Below are 23,081 nucleotides of genomic sequence, written 5' to 3' on the forward strand. Positions count from 1 at the left end.
AGTTGGTGGCCAATGCTTGGTGGGTGCACATTAGCTTAATTGTATGTAATGGTAGAACCCGCCTCCCTTCAAAGAGTCAGGCTTTGGTTTCGGTACAGGCATCGCCCTTGGGGGTGGGTTAATTGGTTGCATTCTGACAGCTCAGAAGCTCATAGATCTTCAGATGCTTGGGATAATGGATACCTAAGTTTAAAAGATAAGGGATGTGCCCAGGTGAAATGGTTCCCCATGTATTGATATCGAGAGGGCAAATGACCCTCACTGTGATGTAAGGATCATTGGTCCTAACTGAACTGCTTATCATTTTCTTCTCCACCATACGTTTGTATTTTAATAAACTCCAATTATTTGCCAAGCTCTGTTTTCGTGTCTTTTATTTATTATTAGGATTTTAAGAAGGATTGTAAAAATGGTGACTTATGTGAGAACATCAAGTGTTAAGCATTTTATAAGCATCTCTCATTGTAACCTGTCTATTGCAAACATTCATGGGCAGCACAGTGGCCTAGTGGTTAGCACTTCTGCCTCACAGCACTGGGGTCATGAGTTCGATTCCCGACCATGGCCTTACCTGTGTGCAGTTTGTATGTTCTCCCTGTGTTTGCGTGGGTTTCCTCCGGGTGCTCCGGTTTCCTCCCACACTCCAAAAACATACTGGTAGGTTAATTGGCTGCTATCAAAATTGACCCTAGTCTCTCTGTCTGTCAGTGTCTGAGTGTGTGTCTATAATAGGGAATTTAGACTGTAAGCTCCAATGGGGCAGGGACTGGTGTGAATGATTTCTCTGTACAGCGCTGCGGAATTAGTGGCGCTGCGGAATTAGTGGCACTATATAAATAAATGATGATGATGATGATTCAATGTTTATCAGTAATTCAAGTATAAGGGCTCAGAGGACTACACACTCTGGCACACAAGTTACAAATACATATGGCAGCAAAAAAAGCCTGGATTTACTGTAGAAATGCTATTTATTGGCCTAGGCAATGTTCCCCATCTAAATTGACTAACTTCAAGTTTTGTCTCTGTGACTTCTCTTTCAGTGCTAAGAGACCACAGTCCATTATACTAAGACCAATTCTGAGTGGCATAGTTGCCAGTCCAGGGTTCCCAATCTTGTTTATTTACCCTGCCCCAGGGAGGGGAGGGGAGGTCAGGAAGAGCCCCAGTGGACATGCATTATTTTCCAGTCTCCCCTCCCAACATAGAGGGTTTCTCGCATGCAGCCAATCTATTTAACCTATTCACAGATTTTGCATGTAGAAAGCTTATTTTTTTCCTGTGTGAAAGATGACAACATCCTCTGGACTCTTTCATAGCTTTCAGAAAAAACGTAAGAATTTTTTTCAGATTCAAAAAAATACACCTACAATTCTGACCCCAAGAGCATGCAGACGCATTGTTGCAATCCAATTGTGGATGTGAATGCTGACTGATTGGTCAGGTCATGCGGAATGGGACCACCAGGCACCCTGCTCAGAAAAGCCACTCAATACAGCCTTCAATAGAAGGCTGTATTGAGACTGAAACGCACATGTATTGTTTGGGTATGCAATCATTTCTCATAGTCACATTATTCATTTTAAGTTAATTATATATACATTTGTAGCTCACAGATGTGACATCAGTTCCAGCAACAATAACACCATATGAAAATAAAAACTATTTGCATACCTAAAGGCGACAAAGAATCTTCTGTATCACAGTATTCTGATGCACTCCGTTGGTATCATGAACCTTCAAGGGAGAGTAATAGAGAGAAAATATTCATAGAACAATATAACAAATACTGAAATGCATTTAAACATACATAGGGCATTTTCTGTAATTTATATAAATTCAGACACAGAACAGTCCTTAGTCGTCCCTTTGTAGGGACAAGGGGGCATCTGTCCCCTGGGCCGGTCCCATAGTTTTATGGATATGCCTGACAAGTTTTTTATCCGGTACGCCTAATATTTACAAGTGGTGATCACACCTGGGATAACAGTGTGTTGGCACAAGTGTCTTTTCTGATCACTATTTGAAAATCACAACATTTTAAATACATATTATATCTCTAGTGTGCTTCCATCTTTGTCATACTCTATCCTTTTCAAGCATTTATTATATTGTGGTAATACACTATGTGGCGCCCTGTTTCTTCTACCCTTCTTTTTTAGATAGTCCAGATTCACCATCTGTTTTTGGAACTGGCTGCCTCCTGCAATTTGGACTTTGTGTTTACTTTTTTAATGTCTATCAGTAGATAGTGACTTTGTACACAGAAGTGGGTTACGCGCCCCCGTATTGGGTATCTGTGGTTTTGTGTATATATATATATATATATATATATATATATATATATATATATATAGAGAGAGAGAGAGAGAGAGAGAGAGAAAGAGAGAGAAAGAGAGGGAATATGTGATGAAGAGGGACAGGGGGAGGGAATATGTGTTGAAGAGGGGCAGGGAGGGGGAATATGTGATGAAGAGGGACAGGGAGGGGGATATGTGACAAAGAGAGACGGGGGGGTGAAACTGTTATGAAGAGGGACAAAGAGAGAGAAAGAGAGGGAATATGTGATGAAGAGGGACAGGGGGAGGGCATGTGTGACGATGGGAGACAGGGAGGGGGATATGTGATGAAAACGGACAGGGAGGAGGATATGTGATAAAGAGGGACAGGGAGGGGGGAATATGTGATGAAGGGGGACAGGAAGGAGGATATGTGATGAAGAGGGACAGGGTGCTAAAGAGTGACAAGGATTGGGCAGGGGATGTATAATAAATTACATGCAAAAATACATTTGTGAGTAAGGAAAAGAATGTTTAGGTTGGGAGTTCTGATGAGCATGTAAGGGGCATGTGGGGATGTCTGAGGGGCAGATAAGGTGCATGTGTGAAGATATGAGCGCAGTTTCATAGTACATATCAAAGTCTGAGTACATTTGAGGCTATTTTGGAACATGTGGGAGGTCTAGGTGGCATGTGTGGGCATTTTCGGATGAGTGATGTGGGTGTCTTTAGCTTATATTTTCAGTCTCAAAATTAAGGGTAATGTTCAGCCCTTTTGAAGGTAGGATGAATGTATTATATACTGTTACGTACCCTGTTTACCTATTGCTCAGCTTTCCATATTTCATGTACACACACCTCCGCACATCTACACCACACACACACACACCTCCGCACATCAACACCACACACACACACACACACACACACACACACACACACACACACACAAACACACCTCCACACATTCACACCACTGCAAATCACCCCCACACACACTTCCACAGATTTGGTAAAATGTTTGCAAATGACTATTCCTACTGACTAGATGTTCATCATTTCTTCGGCTTCTTTGGCCTGGTTTATTTACATTTTTTGTGTTTCAGTTACCATTTAAAATTAGCTTTGTTATTCAAAATTGACTCGATTTTCTATCCATTCGTTTGGTCCAACATGATCTTTTATTTTTTTCCGTCATTTTAACGGGCTTTTAAGTAGTATATATATATATTCTTAAAGATATTATGTATGAGCACATGGCAAGAATTATGTAAGGTGAGTGATTCAATATAGGATATTAATTTAATAGTGATCATAATTTGTTTAAAAATATCAGTTTTTTTTCATCATGCTTATTTTATTTTAAATTTTCAATAATGCATAAAAAGGTCAAATATTACAGATTACGTACTATACATTGGTCTAAAAAAATACAATCAGAAACAATAATAGGATAAACAAACAAGTTTTTTAAATTTAGCCAACAGGAAGGAACTGCATGTAACAATATACAATGTATCTATAGTTATAGTAAATTGAAATAAACGTAGAACAGAATAAATCAAAAGCATTTAAAGAACTGAACACTTAGGAGAACATTCAGATTCATCATTACCACCATCTAATTTTATGTAATCCATTTGGACCAAATTCTTGAGATTTTGGATTAATTATTTCTGCTAATATATAAAAATATAAACAAAATGTTACAAGTTGTTAGAATATTGAAATTCAATGTTCATCATCATCATCATCATCAGTTATTTATATAGCGCCAACATATTCCGTAGCGCTTTACAATTGGGGACAAACGTAATAAACTAATAAACAAACTGGGTAAAACAGACAAAGAGGTGAGAAGGCCCTGCTCGCAAGCTTACAATCTATGGGACAATGGGAGATTGACACATGAGGTTAAGTATACATTTTGCATCTTGGCCCAGCCAGACTGCAAAGGTAGGGTGATTCATAAGCTAAATGATCCTGTCACACAATAATGTTGGTCCGGGGGTAGTTGTCTTGTGTGAAATTGTGTAACAGGCTAAAGGTAGTGAGGTTAAGATGGTGGTTGAGGAATATTATACGCTTGTCTGAATAGGTAGGTTTTCAGAGAACGCTTGAAAGTTTGTAGAACAGAGGAGAGTCTTATTGTGCGAGGGAGAGAGTTCCATAGAGTGGGTGCAGCCCGAAAAAAGTCCTGTAACCGGGAATGGGAGGATGTAATGAGGGTGGATGAGAGACGCAGATCTTTTGCAGAACGGAGTTGCCGAGTTGGGAGATATTTTGAGACAAGAGAGGAGATGTATGTTGGTGCAGCTTTGTTGATGGCCTTGTAGGTTAGTAAAAGTATTTTATATTGGATTCGGTAGAAGACAGGCAGCCAGTGTAGAGACATACAGAGTGATTCAACAGAGGAATAGCTATTTGCAAGGAAAATCAGTCTTGCCGAAGCATGCAAAATAGATTTTAGGGGTTTGAGTCTGTTTTTGGGAAGACCAGTAAGGAGGGAATTGCAATAGTCAATGCGGGAGATGATTAGTGCATGAATTAAGGTTTTAGCAGTGTCTTGTGTGAGATATGTGCGGATTCTGGAAATGTTCTTTAGATGTATGTAACATGATTTAGATATAGAGTCAATGTGGGGAACAAAGGATAGGCGTGAATCAAGGATTACACCTAGGCAGCGAGCTTGTGGGGTGGGATTTATGGTCATGTTATCAACAGAGATAGAAATGTCAGGTATGCTCTTGTTGGCGGGTGGGAATATTATTAACTCTGTTTTAGAAAGATTAAGTTTGAGTTGACGAGAGGACATCCAAGATGAAATGGCAGAAAGACAGTCAGTTACACGGGACAACACAGATGTCGAGATATCAGGAGAGGATAGATAGATTTGGGTATCATCCGCATAGAGATGATACTGAAAGCCAAAGGAACTTATTAGATTTCCAAGAGAAGCGGTATAGATAGAGAACAGCAGAGGACCTAGCACTGAGCCTTGTGGTACTCCAACTGATAGGGGAAGCGGAGCAGATGTGGCTCCAGAGAAATTAACAGTGAAAGAGCGATTAGAGAGGTAAGATGAGAACCAGGATAGAACTGTGTCTTGAAGACCTAGGGATTGCAGCGTTTGTATGAGAAGAGAGTGGTCAACTGTGTCAAATGCAGCCGAGAGATCAAGGAGAATTAGGAGAGAGTAATGGCGTTCAGTCTTAGCAGTGATCAGATCATTAACAACCTTGGTCAGCGCAGTCTCTGTGGAGTGTTGAGAACGAAAGCCTGACTGAAGAGGATCCAACAGGTTGTTTGCGGAAAGAAAGCGTGTGAGGCGAGTGTAGGCAAGTCTCTCTAGAAGCTTGGAGGGGCAAGGGAGCTGAGAGATGGGACGGTAATTTGAGAGAGAGTTTGGGTCGGAGTTTTGTTTTTTTAGAATAGGAGTAATCACTGCATGCTTGTATAGTGATGGAAAGATGCCAGTAGAGAGTGAGAGATTACAGATTTGAGTTAGAGGTGAAATGAGCACAGAAGACAGGGATCTACCAATTTGCGAGGGAATAGGATCAAGAGGACAGGAGGTAGAGTAGGAAGATAAGAAGAGCGTAGAAATTTCCTCTTCATTTGTGGGGTCAAATGAAGAGAGGGTGTCAGAGGGTAGTGGGAAGGAAATGAGCTGATGGCTTGTTGAGGAAGAGGATACCATTTCTAGTCTGATCTTATCAATCTTGTCCTTGAAGTAGGTAGCAAGATCCTGAGCACTGATAGTAGATGGAGGGTTCGGGGTGGGAGGATTGAGAACATGATTAAATGTATTGAAAAGGCGTTTGGGGTTAGAAGCCTGAGCATAGATAAGAGATTGAAAGTATGTTTGTTTTGCAGTGTCCAGAGCATTTCGATAGGAGTGGTAGACAGAAGTATATGTGAAGAAGTCATTAGAGCTTCGAGATTTACGCCAGTGACGTTCTGCTTTACGGGACAGTTTTTGAAGATTTCGTGTTGCTTTGGTGTGCCACGGTTGACATCGAAGTCGACGTGTAGTATGAAGTGTCGCTGGAGCCACTTGATCAAGGGCCGTTGCTAAGGTTAGGTGAAAATGAGGTACTGCCATCTCAGGGGATGAGAATGTAGAGATAGGGGAGAGAAGGTGTTGGAGAGAGGTGGAAAATTGTTGAAGATTAATAGAATTCAGATTTCTACAAGTATGAGGAGGCTTGGTTGAGTTAGACAGTAGAGAGGTTAGAGCAGTGGGGGTGAGAGTGTAGCTGATAAGGTGATGATCCGAGAGGGGGAAGGGTGTATTAATAAAGTTAGAAACTGAGCATAGTCTAGAGAAAACAAGATCAAGGCAGTGGCCATCCTTATGAGTAGATGATTCAATCCACTGGGAGAGGTCAAGTGAGGATGTTAGAGAGAGTAGTTTGGAAGCAGCTTTGGAAGGTGGGTTATCAATGGGGATGTTGAAGTCACCCATGATGATGGTGGGGATGTCTGAAGATAAGAAGTGAGGGAGCCATGCAGAGAAATCCTCAATAAATTGTTGGTGTGCTCCAGGGGGACGATAGATCACCGCAACACGTAGGGAGAATGGATTAAAAATGCGAATAGCATGTACTTCAAAAGATGTGAACGTGAGTGATGGGACATTTGGTAGAACTGTGTATGTGCACTGTGGGGAGAGAAGTAGTCCAACCCCACCTCCTTGTCTGCCTTCAGGTCTGGAGGTGTGGGTGAGATGGAGGCCACCATGTGAAAGTGCTGCAGGTGAGGCAGTGTCTGATTGCATGAGCCATGTTTCTGTTATTGCCAGAAGGTTGAGGTTTTTTGAGAGGAAGAGATCATGAACGGAGGTAAGTTTGTTACAAACAGATCGTGCATTCCAAAGGGCACATTTAAAGGACTTGGGAAGAGAGGGTAGACAGGTGATGTGTTTGAGGTTTGCTATAGAACGGTAGTGTTCTGATGTATGTGTGTGTGAGGAGTGTGGGGGACCTGGATTAGGTGATATATCACCAGCTAATAGAAGCAGAGTGAGCGAAAGATAGGCAAGGGGATTGTAAGATGTGTGGCCTTTTATTTTCTGGCGACAGGTGGAGGCTGTACTTGTTAGAGATAATAAATAGGACAACAGTTCATGGGTGTTAAATAGAGGTGAGTGGAGTAATGCAGGTGCAATATGAACAAATTTGTGTGTTGGTGGAGGGGTGAAAGATGACACAGTCCTAAAGATCATGCCATGAAATGAGACTAAGAAAAGCAATTTGTGAAACATTGTGAAAAAAGGGGTAAAAGCAAAAAGCAAGGATATTTTAAGAATTACCTCTTAGCAGTATTCCATATAAATAGACAAGTAGTGCAGAAATAGGCTGTGGCAGATGTTGCTTATTGCTGGGAGTTAAATCAAGTCAAATGTAGTCCAATGTTTGTCCAACTGTGTTGTCTAACTGTGCATTTTCGTCCACTTTGTGAGAAAATCCCACTTAGTGCAGAAATCACACACGTCTAACCCCACATACGTCTCCCCATAGAATGTTCTTATTCCTTATACTTTGATACCATTAAACACAACCAATTGTCTTAAATCTTTCGTTATATATGAAGTTAATAGCATAAATAAAAAATAAATGTTTTTCTTTTGTAATTTCCCAGTATAACATACCTTACCCCGGAATGTCTTGATGATGTCTGCAGAGCTCTGTTACATTCTTAGTGGGCAAGAGCAACTCACTCTTATTTATAGAGGAAATTCCTTCACTAGTTTCAGTTTCACTCTGAGTAATATAATATAAAGCATTGAAATCATCCCATTTCCAGGAAATCACAGGGTACATAGCTGAAACGAAACTAGGTTAGAATATGTATAAAGGAAATGTAATTGCAGTCTATATTGTATAGTATTCACTACAACATTTTCTGTATTGTACATCAGTCACTAAAACAAGCTCTGTAAATAATACAATGGTCAGATGTAGCTGTATTATATTTGACTTATAGTGCTTAGAAATACATTTTCATATGGACAACTATATATTATGTTATGTGCGTATTGTCGCTAATCAATAACGATTGTCGAATCTCGATTTGTGTTTCCAATGCACAAAGATTTATTCTCAAAAAGTAGCAGTAGATATTCAAGCAAAAATTATAATAAGTACAGCCGTTACTTATCGCAGGCGCTCTGGATCCAGTGTACAGTCATTCAATCCTGAAGTCTGGGGACAAGATGTCTGAACACTAGATGAGGAGCTGCTGCTTATAACGTGAGTTCATAAAACACGACTCGCGAATATACTACAGATATATATTCTACAGATGTAACTGTCCAGGAGTAACTATGTATACTTAAACATGTTTTATTTCACATAGTTCATTAGTAACAGAACATTATTTATCAGTATATTTGCAATCACAGATATGTTTTTCAAGCTTTGGTACCTATAAGTGATAAAATAGACCTCTCTAGTAATAATTAAAATTAAATAGTCTAGAAATCATTATTTGGCTCAGGAAAAGTGAATGCAAAGTAAAAATGCCTACATTAAAAGAGTTCATAAACAGATGCAAAATCATGCTAAATAAAAATGGAGCTTTAGGCTATAATGCACAAGGGGTTCCCACTTTTGGATAACACATCATGTTTTCATTCCTTGACCCCCTCATATAGCTGTTTGCTAAGGGCCCTTCCCCAGGGGAACATAAGCCAGAGAGCGCCATCTATGGCAAGGCAGCTGCTGCAGTTTGCAGAACAGGAGGATTCGCTTAGATAGGAACTTCTAGAATACAATCAGGAGCCCCATTTGTGTCCTCATCCTGTCCTGGCTGCTTGAATAGCCATGGGACGATGAGATATTATGGTTCCTTCGAAATTCCCATTTCAGTTGCAGAATTTCATCCATCTTCCGGTCTATAACCTCCTTTGGGTCATCCGTATTATTGGTGATGTACATGCAACATTTGACACCGAACTGGGTGGCCAGTGTTACACAGTACCCACCAGTAATAGAGGTGAGATAATTTAGTACCAGTCTATGTTGCCCCAACTCCTTCTTGTACGCTTGTAGCTCCCTTCCAGTATACCTGAAAGTGTCATCATACATCTCGGTGATATTATCTATTAATTTGGCTAGGTCTTGGATATACTTAAAGTTTAATGTTCCCCGAGCAGTCCTGGTGAGATCTAGAGCAACCATAACTTGAAAACCAGCGGTTTCACTAATCAATTTTGTAGCTATGGGTTCCTCACCAGGAATCATATTTCTCTTGCCACGGTGTTCATACTGTGTGTGTATGTATGGTGGGGATGTAGTCTTGTGAATACCAACCATTTCTTCATGAGTAACAGTCATGATTTCAGGAACCAGTTTAGCTAAGAAACACAAGCCCTTGGAACTCGGAGTAACCCAGGAATAAGCTTTCCTCCCACAAACAAAGTACACATCATCAGGGAGAACATAAGGAACAGTATGCCCATTAATTATATCGCACAGAGTTTTGATAAAACTACCCATGTCTAGAGTCTTAGGGCTAGATTTACTAAGCTGCGGGTTTGAAAAAGTGGGGATGTTGCCTATAGCAACCAATCAGATTCTAGCTATCATTTTGTAGAAGGTACTAAATAAATGAAAGCTAGAATCTGATTGGTTGCTATAGGCAACATCCCCACTTTTTCAAACCCGCAGCTTAGTAAATCTAGCCCTTAATTTGCTCAAGACACGTGTCATCATGGATGACATTCTCACAATTATCTATAGAGACTTTACCAATGGACACTTTCTTATGTTTGGTTGTACGCCCTAATTTGTAACTTCCATCAACATTCTTGGCCATGGGTGACTTTGTAAGTCTCCCTAAAACATGAGCGTGGCGAACCATTGTCTGATCTTATGGGTCAGCCTCCCAATTCTCCAGACGCTTTGCATGAGAGATATTTAGGCACAGCAAAGATCTGTCTACGGAGTATTGTCGAAGCGTCAGACTAGGGGACCTAGTGTTATTGTACCTCCCTTCTATGGGCCTCCCACCCCTCAATTCAAGTACTTTAGAAATGTTTAAAGGGAATGGCACTAGTCCTATATTATGCTGCCCCTGCGGCACGTGAGAGCACACCCAGCACTCGGTTTGATTTAGCACCTTACCCACCAGGGAGTGATAATCCTCCAAAGGATGCCCGCCCATATTCAGATTACCGGTAGACTGGCATCGCTGGATGCATCTCTCTTCAACTAGGGAGTCACAGAACTTGCAGATACAATACTCATCAGAAAATAGCCCCTCACACTGTCTCCGAGTTCCTGAGATAGCAGACCTTTTCATAATCCCTGGACCAAGCTTGATAATGGGCTGCTCTGAGTATTCTAATAACTTTTCCTCAGCCTCCATCTCATCCGCATCACTACCAGAACCCTCCTCCGTCCTCCATCCTCCTTCACAAAAATAGAATGTCCTAGAAAAAGTAAAAACAAGGAAAATCCTGGAACAAAAGAAAAACAAAAACCGCCACTCCATCGCTGGAAAGGTAGTTCTGGGGCAACGTCTCTGGTTCAGGTGTCTCGACTGCAGGCTTTAGGTCTCCCGGAACAGACTTACAAGTGACAGATCTATGTCGTTGGTCTCAGTTTTATCTTGCACTTTCTCCGGGTTACGGACTCTCCTGCAGTGGGTGGAATGGACCCAAGTGTCTCTCTCTGCAACCTTCAGTGATGTAGTACTGGTCAGCAGCACTTGGTATGGGCCTTCCCAACGGTCTGTTAAACAACCTGAACGTAAGAAATTGCGGATTATAACATAGTCTCCAGGTTCAACATCATGACAGTTTGTTTCTGGCATACTGTCACAGAGGTGACTTTAGTTCCTGCAAGTATTGGCTCAGCTAGTCAAGGAGGCGCGGAGTCTAACACGCCACCGGTATTCACCAGGGACCCTCGCAAGGGAGTTTGGACTTTGCGGCGAGCGACGTGCAGGTCGCGGCCCTCCCAGGTAGCTACTTGCGAGGTAAGGGCAAATCCGTAGACGTACAGGCCGAGTCAGAACCAAGCGGGCAGATAAGGTACAAATTCAGGAGGCAGAGGATAGTCAGCAGGCCGGGGTCAAACCGAAGTAGCAATGCAGGACACAGGGAGAATCCAAAGGCGAGGTCAGGAAGCCGGGTCAGTAACAGGAATCAATAGGATGTATACAAGTAGAATGTATAGCTGGAACGCTGGAGGCTAGATAACTAGTTGCTCTGGCATCCTAGTGATGTCAGAGCAGGATATATATAGGAGGTCCTTCATGCTCATTGGTGGACAATGATTCGGCGGTCAGACAGCTGGCCGCCGACAGGAAGCTTCAGCAGCGCGTCCCGTGGTCATGGCGACGGGCGCGCATGCGCACACCGCCGCCGGAAGATGCGTCTCCGTTGCCTAGCAACGGGACGCTCAGGGAGAGTCAGATGTCCGTCCCTGCTTAGCGTGGAGGCGCGGGGACGGCGTCTGACAGTACCCCCCTCCTCACAATCGGAAGACCCATCTGGTAAAGAGCGCCGTTTAAGAAAGGCGGATAATAATCCTGGGGCATGCAAATCTTCTTTTAAAACCCAAGACCTCTCTTCTGGACCAAAGCCTTTCCAATGTACCAGGTACTGTAACCGTCCTCGAAATTTACGTTCCTCCAGGATTTGACTAACCTCATATTCGTCCCCCATAGTGGTTGGAATGGCATGAGGAACAGGGGTGACCTGGGAAAACTTGTTGAGTATCAGAGGTTTAAGGAGGGAAATATGGAAGGTGTTATGGATCTTCAGAGCCAGAGGAAGTTGGAGTCTAACCGTAACTAGGTTAATGATTTGAGTGACTGAGAAGGGTCCAATGAAGCGGGGTGCCAGTTTCATGGAGTGAACCCGAAGTCTCAAATTCCTAGTGGACAACCAGACTTTGTCCCCAACCTGGAGGACTGGTACGACTCTTCTATGATTGTCAGCGGAAGTTTTATAATGACGTCCAGACTTGAGAAGATTCTGTTTGGTGGAAGCCCATAGTTTAGCCATATCTTGAGTCATAGCGTGGGCGGCAGGGACCGTGGGGGGTGGGAAAGAAAACGAGGGAAGAATGGGATGGGTCCCATATACAGTGAAGAATGGGGAATATCCAGAGGAAGAATGATTATGGTTGTTGTGGGCAAATTCGGCCCAAGGTAGCAGAAGACTCCAATTGGATTGGTTGTGTGAAGAAAAACAACGAAGAAACAATTCTAAATCTTGATTTACTCGCTCTGTCTGACCGTTGGTTTGTGGGTGGTACCCAGAGGAGAATATGCTTCCATTACAAACACACTCTGTTTTTCATTCAACGCAAGTCATTGGTGAGAAGAATGCTGGGTAGGCGCAAACAGGTACGTGCAGGGCGGTAGAGGGGTACGACAAAAAAAATAGCGTCAGACTGGCACCACCCGCTCCGTTATTAGGGCTGTGAACATCTGGTGACCTGGCCTAAACTTTTTCTAAACACAGAGAGCTGATCTGCACCTGTGCTGTTAAGTTGTTGCCGTTCAGTCATGTGAGATTATGTGGGATCATGACTGAACCACCCATGAAGGAGGAGCTGCCAACATTCAGCCGCCCAGAGGAGCTGCACGAAGGCCGCAGGAGCCATTGTTGAGCAGGTAAGTAAAGCGCGCAGCCTGTCATTTCAACAGAAACGGATGAGGGGAGAAGGATGAGGGATGACTGAGATAGGAGAGATGAGGGATGGCTGAGACAGGAGGGATGAAGGATGGCTGAGACAGGAGGGATGAGGGATGGCTGAGACATGAGGGATGAGGGATGGCTGAGACATGATGAATGAGGCATGAAGGATGGCTGATCTCAGTAACAATGTTTCAATCTGCTAGTGATCTGTAGAACAGTTATTACAGACTTTTCAGGTAAGACATAAATAATAAATATTATTATTAATAATAAATTAAAGGTTTGTGAAATACTTGTGTTACAAATATAGTAAAATTAAATCTATGGTTTGTACTTTTAATGTAGTAATTTTCCTTTTCCAACTTATTTCCTCATTTACACCATTATAACAAAATTGTCAGTATTTAAAAACAGCTATTTTAAAAACAAGGGGTACAATTTATAGAAATGGGTTCAAAAGGGGTACACAAGTTGAAAAAGGTTGGAACCCACTGTCCAAGAGACTGAAAATGGAGTTGTAATATGACCCGGCAAGATATATTTTTTACCTGGTACTTTTATATATATTTCACATATAATGATGTTATGAGGCAATAATACACTATGGGGGTTGAACTTTTATGTTTTTGATCTTCAATTGTTTGCAATTATTATTTCCTGTCAAGAGTTTTTCCTCTGGGAGAGGAGGTGGTATACGAACTGTTCTAGAACATGCTATGAAAGGGTTCATCAGCACAGCTCTGGAGCTGAGGGGGTTAAATGTTGCAGAATGTATCTGGTAGACTGGATTCCATCATGTGTGCATCCTGGATTCAGTAAACCTAATATGCATGTCACCTAAAAATGTCATTAGAAAGTTTAAATGTTGCAAAGCTGTTATCCTACAGTCATACAACGCTGTGTGAGACCCGTGCATAAACATGGGGATCGGAGAAACCAAGCAACAAATAACTACTAACCTCCAAGATAATTAATACCGAAAGACTTTGCTGAGTTCATTCACACAAATAACACACATGAGCTATATAATCATGGCAATATATTACCAAGACAGTGCGAGCATACCCCATCTGATGCACTATTTATACCTCTTCTAGGATCAGAAACTAACTTTACGGATGTCAGGATGAGAGCATAAATCTGATATAATGAAATGAAATAGAATATTAAATGCCAGGGCCCAAATAAAATTGCATTGATACATAGAAATGAACCTGATTTTCAACTCAGATAAATGTTTGACCAGATATTTTTTAAAAGGAACCAATTAGCCCAGTAGCAGGTAATTAGGTTGAGCAAACCCTTGTGTGAAGAGAGAAAAACTGTGGTATGCGTATTTGCACATCCCAGTGTGAGATGATAACCATGTAATAACGGCGATATAATTGTTAAAAAAACAAACGGACGCCATTTTTATTTGTGGAACTACAAGTCCCAGCCAGCCAGGTTGCCCTAAATAGTGTGGGCATGCTGCTACTTGCACCAGCATACACATGGCAGCCAGGGCATGTTGGCACTTAGAGAACCACGAGTGCCAACATGCCTTGACACCCAGGGCTGGCTGGGACCTGTAGTTCCACAAACCAAAATGTTTACAAATCCACAACACCCTCCTTAAAACCACTAACATTTAATAAAAATAATTAACCCACAATAATGACAGTAAACACCCTCATTTACACCATATATTTTTATTAAAAATAATAAATACCCTATACTCAATTACTGATGTTTTCTTCTGTCGTCAGCAGCTTTTAATCCAAAAATGACTGTCAACAAAGTCCAAAATAATTTTGTATCCCACAGTCCGGCTTGGCAAAGTCCAAAATAAATTTGTAATTCCAAAAGTCCTGCTTGTAATGTCTTCTGTTCTTCTGGCGATGGGGCCCCATTGTTGATTGCAGTCTTTTGTTTTTCTGGCCAGTGGGCCCCATATTTGTAACATCCCCGATTCTTCTTGCTTGATTGAAGGAAAATAAAAAAAGTGCAGGACCACCGCAAACAGCTTCTACTCAGTAGAAGCTCCGATACGCAATGAGCTTAGCTCATTGCACTAGGTCCTTTTATAGTATTAGAGGATTTTCCCACTAGGTTGGAAAAATCACCATAGACTATAATTAGAACTACCGCAATGAGCTAAGCTCATTGCGCATCGGAGCTCCTACTGTGTAGAACACAGTGTACAGGCAGTGTAACAGTGATGTGTTTATACAACACGCTGCTACAACACAGGAGAGTTAGCTAACACAGGAGTGTTTTACATCGCAGTAAATTGCCAGACATGACCAGCGATTTTGAAGATCAGGGTAAAAAACGCAACTTCATACATTTGAGAAATTTTTGACTGAAACCGCAATTTTAACACACTGAAAAAATTGGAGCTTGATACATTTACCCCCTGGACTGTCTGTATTATAGATGTCACTTTTGTGTGTTTTAAAGATTTCATTACATTGCTTGAATTGTGCTTATACATGTGCTTTCCTATAATAAGTGTATTTTGAAGGACAAAAGATGTCCTATTGAAAATCAAGGTCGAGGTCTGGTTTCTACCACTTCTTGTAACATTATTGCATAAAGGATAAGATGTTTCAGTGATTAAGATTTTTTCCAATGCAATGTTTTTATCAATTCTTATGTTATAGAGATTGGTTTGATTTGGAAAATTCTTTAATTGGTCCGGACCTTTTATGTTACGCAATTGCTTTACTATATGTGTTTTATTCTGATAATAAACATTGTCACTTAATATTATCTGTATCCTAATCATCCATAAACTGATTGCATAATTATCATTGCACCAGGGAAAACAAAACTATTACTGCATTTTTTCTCTAGAGGTAAGGGACCCACTTGTATTCATTTAGGTTTTTTCCATAGAGGCAGCACTGTCCTCATCACATTAAGGCAAGCGTGGTTTCTCCCACCTTTTTTCATTGGTCTACCACTTCTTAGACCTTTTGTGGGTAGAACAATGCCCGGTGGACCAATGCTAACCAGGGAGCAACCCCTAAAATGTGCCTTCTACACTAAATAATCCTGCAAAAAAAAAATGTCTGTTTCGCATGTGGGTAGCATAACACAACACATGCATACTACATATGGTTAGAAGGGTGCCAACCCACCAAGTTTCTCTCATCAGAAGATGATGTGGATCTCACCAAAAAGTGCAAGATGCATGCTATTAATAGTTGAGGTTCACAGACAAATGTTGCTTAGCTCTTAATTTCCTGTTTTGTGAGCTATGTTGTTAAAATACTGCCTAGCTTTTAAAAACATAAATATTGTGACTTTTCTTAGGTACTGTATTAATAAATATGGATTTATCACCAACAATTGTATCTTTTAAAACACTATTTCCTTATGATAGGGGGCAGAGAGCTCTACTGTCATTGTGTATTGCAAAATGCTAGTATGCTCTCTCTTGTGAATAGATCCATTTTGAATACAAAAGCATAACATCTAAACAAGTCAGCACCCAAATCTTCTTTTGTGTCATAATTCCACAACAATTTCTGTGTTGCCTGTGGTGCGATGCTGAACAACTGATCTGGAGGGAACCAGTACATTGTATTGTCTGAGCCAACGTAAACGTGCCAGACTAAGTAAGAGAAGCCCTTTCTGTATGGATGTTGCTTCAGGACTGCCCTTGTCTCCCGACAGCTTCCAGATCCTGCAGCATCTGATACAATAGGTTGTCCTGATTGGACTCTTTTTCTTAAGTATCTTGACTATTTTCTTTTGATATTGTATAGCATACGTGTATGTATATATATATATATGTATGTATATATATATGTATGTGTATATATATATATATATATATATATATATATATATATATATATATACTGTCAAAGTCGTATAATTGGATGAACGAAAGTATATTGGTTAATATTGTTTTATTGGTCGATTGCACTCAGTATGCCACGCTACACGTGGCATACGGCGATCGCAAAGTAAAATACGCACGTACACACTCGCATTACAACATTTAGTTATTTATGTAATTCATATTCATATTGGTTCCGTTACACAGTCATTTATGAGCAGATAGTATTTAGTTTATTATTAGTTTATATAATATGATTAAATGTACACTTCAGTGTTATTTAAGGTTCAGGTTATAGGAAAGGTGTCATGTCTAGTATCATGTCTAGTATTAAACCCCTCTTCATCAGCAGCTGTCCGGTGCATTCGGCGAAGAGATCGCACATTGCATACTCTAGTTATTGATGTATTGAACTGTTAACTATTTACATCTGCTAAAATAAATCACTTTGTGCGTTAGAAACACATACAATCGCTTGGGCAATGCTTATTTGAAAACAATAGAATTACTTTAATAATACGTATATGTATATGTATATATATATATATATATATCTACTATATAATTTCCTAGTGGCGTGTGTGGAAAAAAAACAACCAAGCTGCAGCGCCACCTGCTGGGCAGAGTTATACACTGACCTATATATTTCTTGAAGGAGAGGTGACAGTTGGGAGTGGTTGGTGGTTACCGGGGGTGACAGTGGGGAGTTTTTAACACCTTAAGTAGCTTGATGAAGGATGTGGCGATGAAGATGAAGGATGAGATGATGGAGAAAAATGATGAGGTGGTGACATGTGGACAAAACCACGTTAAAAAAGGGCGCTTGCGTCGGGAAGTTACGCTCTTCCCCTGAGGAGGCCTGGGCTAGGCCCAAATGCATGACAAGAACCTCTTTAACACCTTAAGTAGCTTGATTTGACTAGAATGCATGAGTATCATGCACGGTTAACTTGTGTGTGTATATATATATATATATATATATATATATATATATATATATATATATATATGTATATTTTATATACATACTTTTGTATTGCTTATTGAAGTAATTATTTGATCAGTAATGCTGTTCAGAAAAAATAAGTTGTAACTGCTACCTGTTAGATAACGCACAAATTCTTATGAGCTAACCTACTATAAATCTTGGGCTTTATATAGAAGCTATAGGAAATATTAAACTTTTACATTGTTATGTTGTCAGATGTAGCTCTACTGCCACCTACTGTCTTAAATCATAACTTGTGTTCTTGTGTTTAAAATTAGGAATGAGATAACTGATTAAGGAAGTACAGCTTTCAGTGCAAGAGAAACTCAGAATAAATATTGCATATTACCTGTTGCATAAGCTGTATGTGTAATATCTTCTTCTCTGTCAACGTTGAACAAATAAACTCGTATTGTCTAAGCTTGTTACAGCCTCCTTCTCAAACATTGCAATTTTACCTCATTTAGGAACATTGCATCAGTAGTTCCATTTGCAAATTTGTAAAGTGAATTAATTCAATGTAAAAATGTAAACTTTGAATATTTAATAGAGTTATTATTTGTATTAATTCAGGATATTTGAAACCTACCCATGTGCAAAAGCTGATGCTACACAAGCAGCTAAGAAATGATTGAAGAAATTCCATACCAGGTTAAGTATTCCATTTATCTATCAGTTCTGACCAAGGCACATACACTTTACAGCAGTGGTTCCCAAACTGTGCGCCTAGGCTTCCTGGGGTGCCTTGGAGATCTCACAAGGGTGCCTCGGCCAGGGCCAGTGGTAAGCAAGGCAGGGGACTGCTTGGTAATTATTTTGGCTTAGGGGTGCCTTGACAAAATTTTGGAGACCCTAAGGGTGCCTTGAACTGAAAAAGTTTGGAATCCACTGATTTACAGGACAGGTAGATCAATTTGCGAGATCTAGACCGGGAAGTCTTTAGATTCTTTAGGACTCATTGGGAGTTTCCTCTATACATGTTGTAATTTCTATATCAACAGGATGCGTCACCCTCTGATATTCATCTTCCTGAATACTCTTAATAAAGGGATAAGTATAAAGCAGCTTTCTTTATTGTCCTTCCAAAGTGACAGAAAAGGCCTGGTCCCTTCAATGAAACTGCCTTTTTCTGAAGCGCCTCATTTTCCAGGCTTTGCCGGTTTACATATGTGCAGTGGAAGCAAAAACCCTGATTTGATTCCAGTTCTACTTAAAATATATGTAAAAAAATTAATAAATTGTTAAAAAATAATATGTAAAAATGTTTTATTTATTTTTTAAATCACAAATCTTTGCAGACAGTTTGAATAGAAAAAATATGTTATTTAAATAAATAAAACATTTTTTAATATCAGTTTTCTCCTCACCCTGAGGAATACTTTTGTCAGTATTTATTAAATAGGCTTCCCGGTAAAACTCTTAGCTGGCGGAAACCTTTTGATAAAGAATTTACGCGGGAGATATGATCTGTATGTATTAGTTTTCTCCATCTATCCTGAAATCGCTTGGACCGAATACACTCTTGCGGAGAGATTCATTCATGTTTTCAAAGACTTCAAGTAAGGTTTACTGTCTCTTTTGGGGGTATACCATAATACAGAAATCATTTCAAACCCATTGAGCCCCTTTATCCTTCTGAACTTATTGCTTATATGATTTTTTTTTATTAGTAGTCATTACAACCAAAAGAAGGGATGCAGTCCACGTTCTTCACATCTCAGAACTTCAGCTTGTGAGACGTAATGTGGATTTGATATAATACCCCATAATTCACTCATTGCCACTACTCAGACATAATATTGGGTGGCCGTTACTATGAATTTATGTTTAAGTTAATTTGTTAAAGTAAACCTGTCATCAACATGGAAACAATAGTGGTCTATTTAAAATATAAAATGAATAGTGAGAGGATTTTTGGCTAATCCTGTGATAACGATAGATTACAAGCTCATCTGGGCAGGGCCATATTTACCTCCTGCGCTACATTACATGTTGATGATTTCTAAATAAAGGAAAATAATAATAATAATGATAATGTGGTGTGAGCCCTGAAGTGCGGCTTTAGTCTTAGTGACGGGGGCGATATGACAGGATTAAGGCAAGGAGCAGTTTCTGATATGGGATAAGGGATCTGGTTTGGCTTAGGAAGGATACTAGTGCTTTAACAAATTACCAGTTGTGATGTTGTATCTTTATCAATGCTGTTACCGTAACCTTAGTAACACTGAGCACTGTGGGAAGAAGATAAGGTAAGGCAGAAGATACTGTTAATACTAGCATTATTAAAACTAAGGTCTTCTGTACATATTTTAATGATCACTTGGAACTTAATAAATATAATTCATAACAGTTTCATTATAGTTGAGTTTAGTTTCACAGGGAGTTAATCAAATCACAAGGAAGATAGTGAGGCAGAGAATATCCTACTTTTGTTTTTGTCATTTTGTTACAGCAGTATTGCCGGCGTTCCGGGGGGATGTCAAGGTTCTCCTATCTATTTTAGGATAGAAAGTGTTTTTCATTGTACGTTTACATTTAGGATCCTATGGGTAGTGGGTGGATATGTTTATGGCTTGGTCACTACATGTGGTAGCTGGTTACCTTTAGGACTTGGTCCCTACAAGTAGTCATGATACAGCTCATGCCCTTGAACCTGTGAGTATTGAGGAATCGGGGACAAAAGGATGGTTGCCATCATGCAGAAGGCTGTTAGAGATGACTGTAGTTTAGATCAGCTCTGTGCCCTGCCTCCTACATTTTCATCTTCTGACAAATATAAAATCAGTTCAGGTTTGTGAAGTCAGTGGGAAATTACAAAGTGGTGCTGAGGAATGTCATCACACCAAGGACAAGGTTGTTTAGAAGATCTACTGGAATGCTATCTCAGTTCAAATCCTGAACCCAGAGAGTTCTAATGTCATTGCTGTTGCCATCTTTATTCCTCCTTTTGTGATCTCTGCTGGCTCCTTGGTGACAGCAGCTGCCATAGATTATGGGGAACGATTGTCAAGGCTCTTTTTCAGCAGCGAGCCTGACACTAAAGTAAAACATCAGACTAAGCACAGTTACTGAAAACTGACAGATAACCGCAAGAGTGCATGTGGAGAGTGAAAGGAAATGTTTCCTCTAGAACCAGGAGGATGCTTAGTTGCGATGGGCAGTGGAGGACTATTGTAGCTGCCAACAGCTTACTGTTTTGGTATCTCTGCAGTGACTGGTTCATGTTTAGTATTTCTGCCTTCCGCTGTCTCTCCTCGTTCCAACCGTGCTGCGCCATCGGTAGCTGCACAGAAATGCCAGCTGCCAATGACTGCTTACAATAGCCACTCACACTTTCCCACCAATTGTTATTCTGCTAACTTCTGTGGTAAGGGTCCACCTTTACTTGTGTTGCAGAGTTTATATGTTATTTTATGGGGATTAAGTCCCCTATTATGACGTTTGAATTTTTTTTTAAGAAATGTAAAAATTTAACGCACTATTAGCATGTTTTCTGTCTTTCATGCAATTGACAAATGGGAGGATTTTCTATTGAAGTCTGAGAAGATGCATTATATCTGATACTCAAGGCTGATTTGCAATCAACACTCCGTATGTGCAGCCACAGAGGGGTGTGTAGTACCTCACATGGTATAAAGATTTAATAACACTGAATTATCACTACCAGTTCTTAATGGGAAGAGAATATTTCTATTATATTTAGAAGGGTTTTTTATATACAGAGTTGCATTGTGGTCTGTTTATTTATTGTTTTTTGCATATACACGCTTTTAGAGGAGCTATTAAGTAAGTTTCACATTTTGGATTTTAGGATTCCTTGAAATAGTTGATATATAAGTGGAAGGACTATGGGCCTGATTCATTAAGGAAAGTACTCATCTTTTTTACTTAAGTTTTCTCCTGGACAAAACCATGTTGCAATTCAAGGGGTGCATTAGTTTATTATTTTGCACATAAGGAAAATACTGGCTTTTCCCCCCCTAGATCAACTGTAGATTTCAGTGTACAAATAAGCTATCAAGTATTTGTGTGGTACATTTAAAAACAGCCAGTATTTTCTTTATGTGCAAAATAATAAACTCATTTCCACCCCTTGCATTGCAAAATGGTTTTGTCCAGAAAACGTAAGTAAGAAAACTTACTCAATTTCTTGCTTAACTTTCTTTAATGAATCAGGCCCTATAAGAACATTTTGACAAGTACTATATGATATTTGTTTCACACACAAAATATATAACGGGTGTGTTTGTGGAAACAAAATAATTGTATATACAGCTTATGTCTACAGCGCCATCTCTGTCCCCATATATTATATCTTCATTAGTGATTGTTGGGCTTAGATATGGATCAGGAGCCTGGTGATAGACGGCTGCTTTAGATTGTTTGCACTATTTGTAAGTTCTTTTATTAAGCTCTCCATCGTGTGTTCCCCATCGAATCTCCTAGATTGTAAGCTCAGCTTAACCTTCTGGTCCATGTCATTGTATGTAATTTGTTTGTGTCATGTCATGATCCCCTCAATATACAGTGCTACATAATATGTCAGCAGTTTATAAATAAATAAAAATATTTATTATTCGCACTGTAATATTTTATATATTATTTTATATTTTGTTATATTAATGCATACCTCCCAGCTATCATGATTGTGGCAGGACAGCCCCTTTTTATTTCAGCTTTTCCCCTCTATTCCTGCAACCACTGCATTATTTTTCCTTTAAATCTGTCCTTGATACAATCCTCTATCAGTCTTTTAACTGTCTGTAACTATCTACTGCTGTCTGTTCTGTCTCTCTGACAGTTCCTTCCTTGCTCTCAATCAACCCTGTATTATTTTACTTTTAGATCTGTTCCCTCTTTATCAAAGCTCTGTCTCTCCCTTTCCTTTTTACCCGTTTCTCACACCTTCTATTCCTTATTCGTTGTAATCTATCAGATTTCATCCATATCGTCTCTGTCTTTCCCTCAAACCGGCCCTTTCTCTCCCGATTCTCTGTACTTCTCTCTCTTTTCTGTCTCTCCATGCCCACTTCTCTATTATTTTACTCATTCTCAGTAGTGTATATAAATGCTACTAGTGTAATTTACAGATGAAAAGATCTATTGCACAGACTTTAGTAGAAATATAAGACTGCGTGGAGTAACCTCAAAGTTGTTTCATTCATTAAAATTCATGGAAAGATAAGACAATAAAGTTCATTCTCAGAGACAGAGTGGCAGGGGGGCATTTCCCCCACGGTCCAGTCTCTGGTGGATAGTACTGATCTTACACCAGGGTGTTAGGGAGGTCTTATATATACATTAATCAGGGTGTTGGAAGCCATC

The 23,081-nt window shown here is 40.0% G+C and overlaps 1 protein-coding gene across 7 annotated transcripts in view; it reads right to left on the minus strand.

Moving 5' to 3' along the window:
• The window catches only part of LOC142099649 (interferon-induced very large GTPase 1-like), a 59,148-nt gene extending 51,135 nt beyond the window's left edge, over nucleotides 1-8,013 (minus strand). For 4 of the 7 annotated variants that reach the window (XM_075183322.1, XM_075183321.1, XM_075183318.1 and 1 more), the window contains exons 1-2: nucleotides 7,933-8,013; nucleotides 1,675-1,737 (exon numbers count right to left, since the gene is read on the minus strand). The gene's annotated coding sequence lies outside the window, so the exon portion shown is untranslated. The remainder of the gene's footprint in view (nucleotides 1-1,674; nucleotides 1,738-7,932) is intronic. The other 3 variants (XM_075183324.1, XM_075183323.1, XM_075183319.1) reach the window with 1 other exon arrangement.
• Nucleotides 8,014-23,081: the final 15,068 nt, after the last annotated feature.

Source organism: Mixophyes fleayi, chromosome 8 (assembly GCF_038048845.1).
Source record: "Mixophyes fleayi isolate aMixFle1 chromosome 8, aMixFle1.hap1, whole genome shotgun sequence".
NCBI classification, from domain to species: Eukaryota; Metazoa; Chordata; class Amphibia; order Anura; family Limnodynastidae; genus Mixophyes; species Mixophyes fleayi.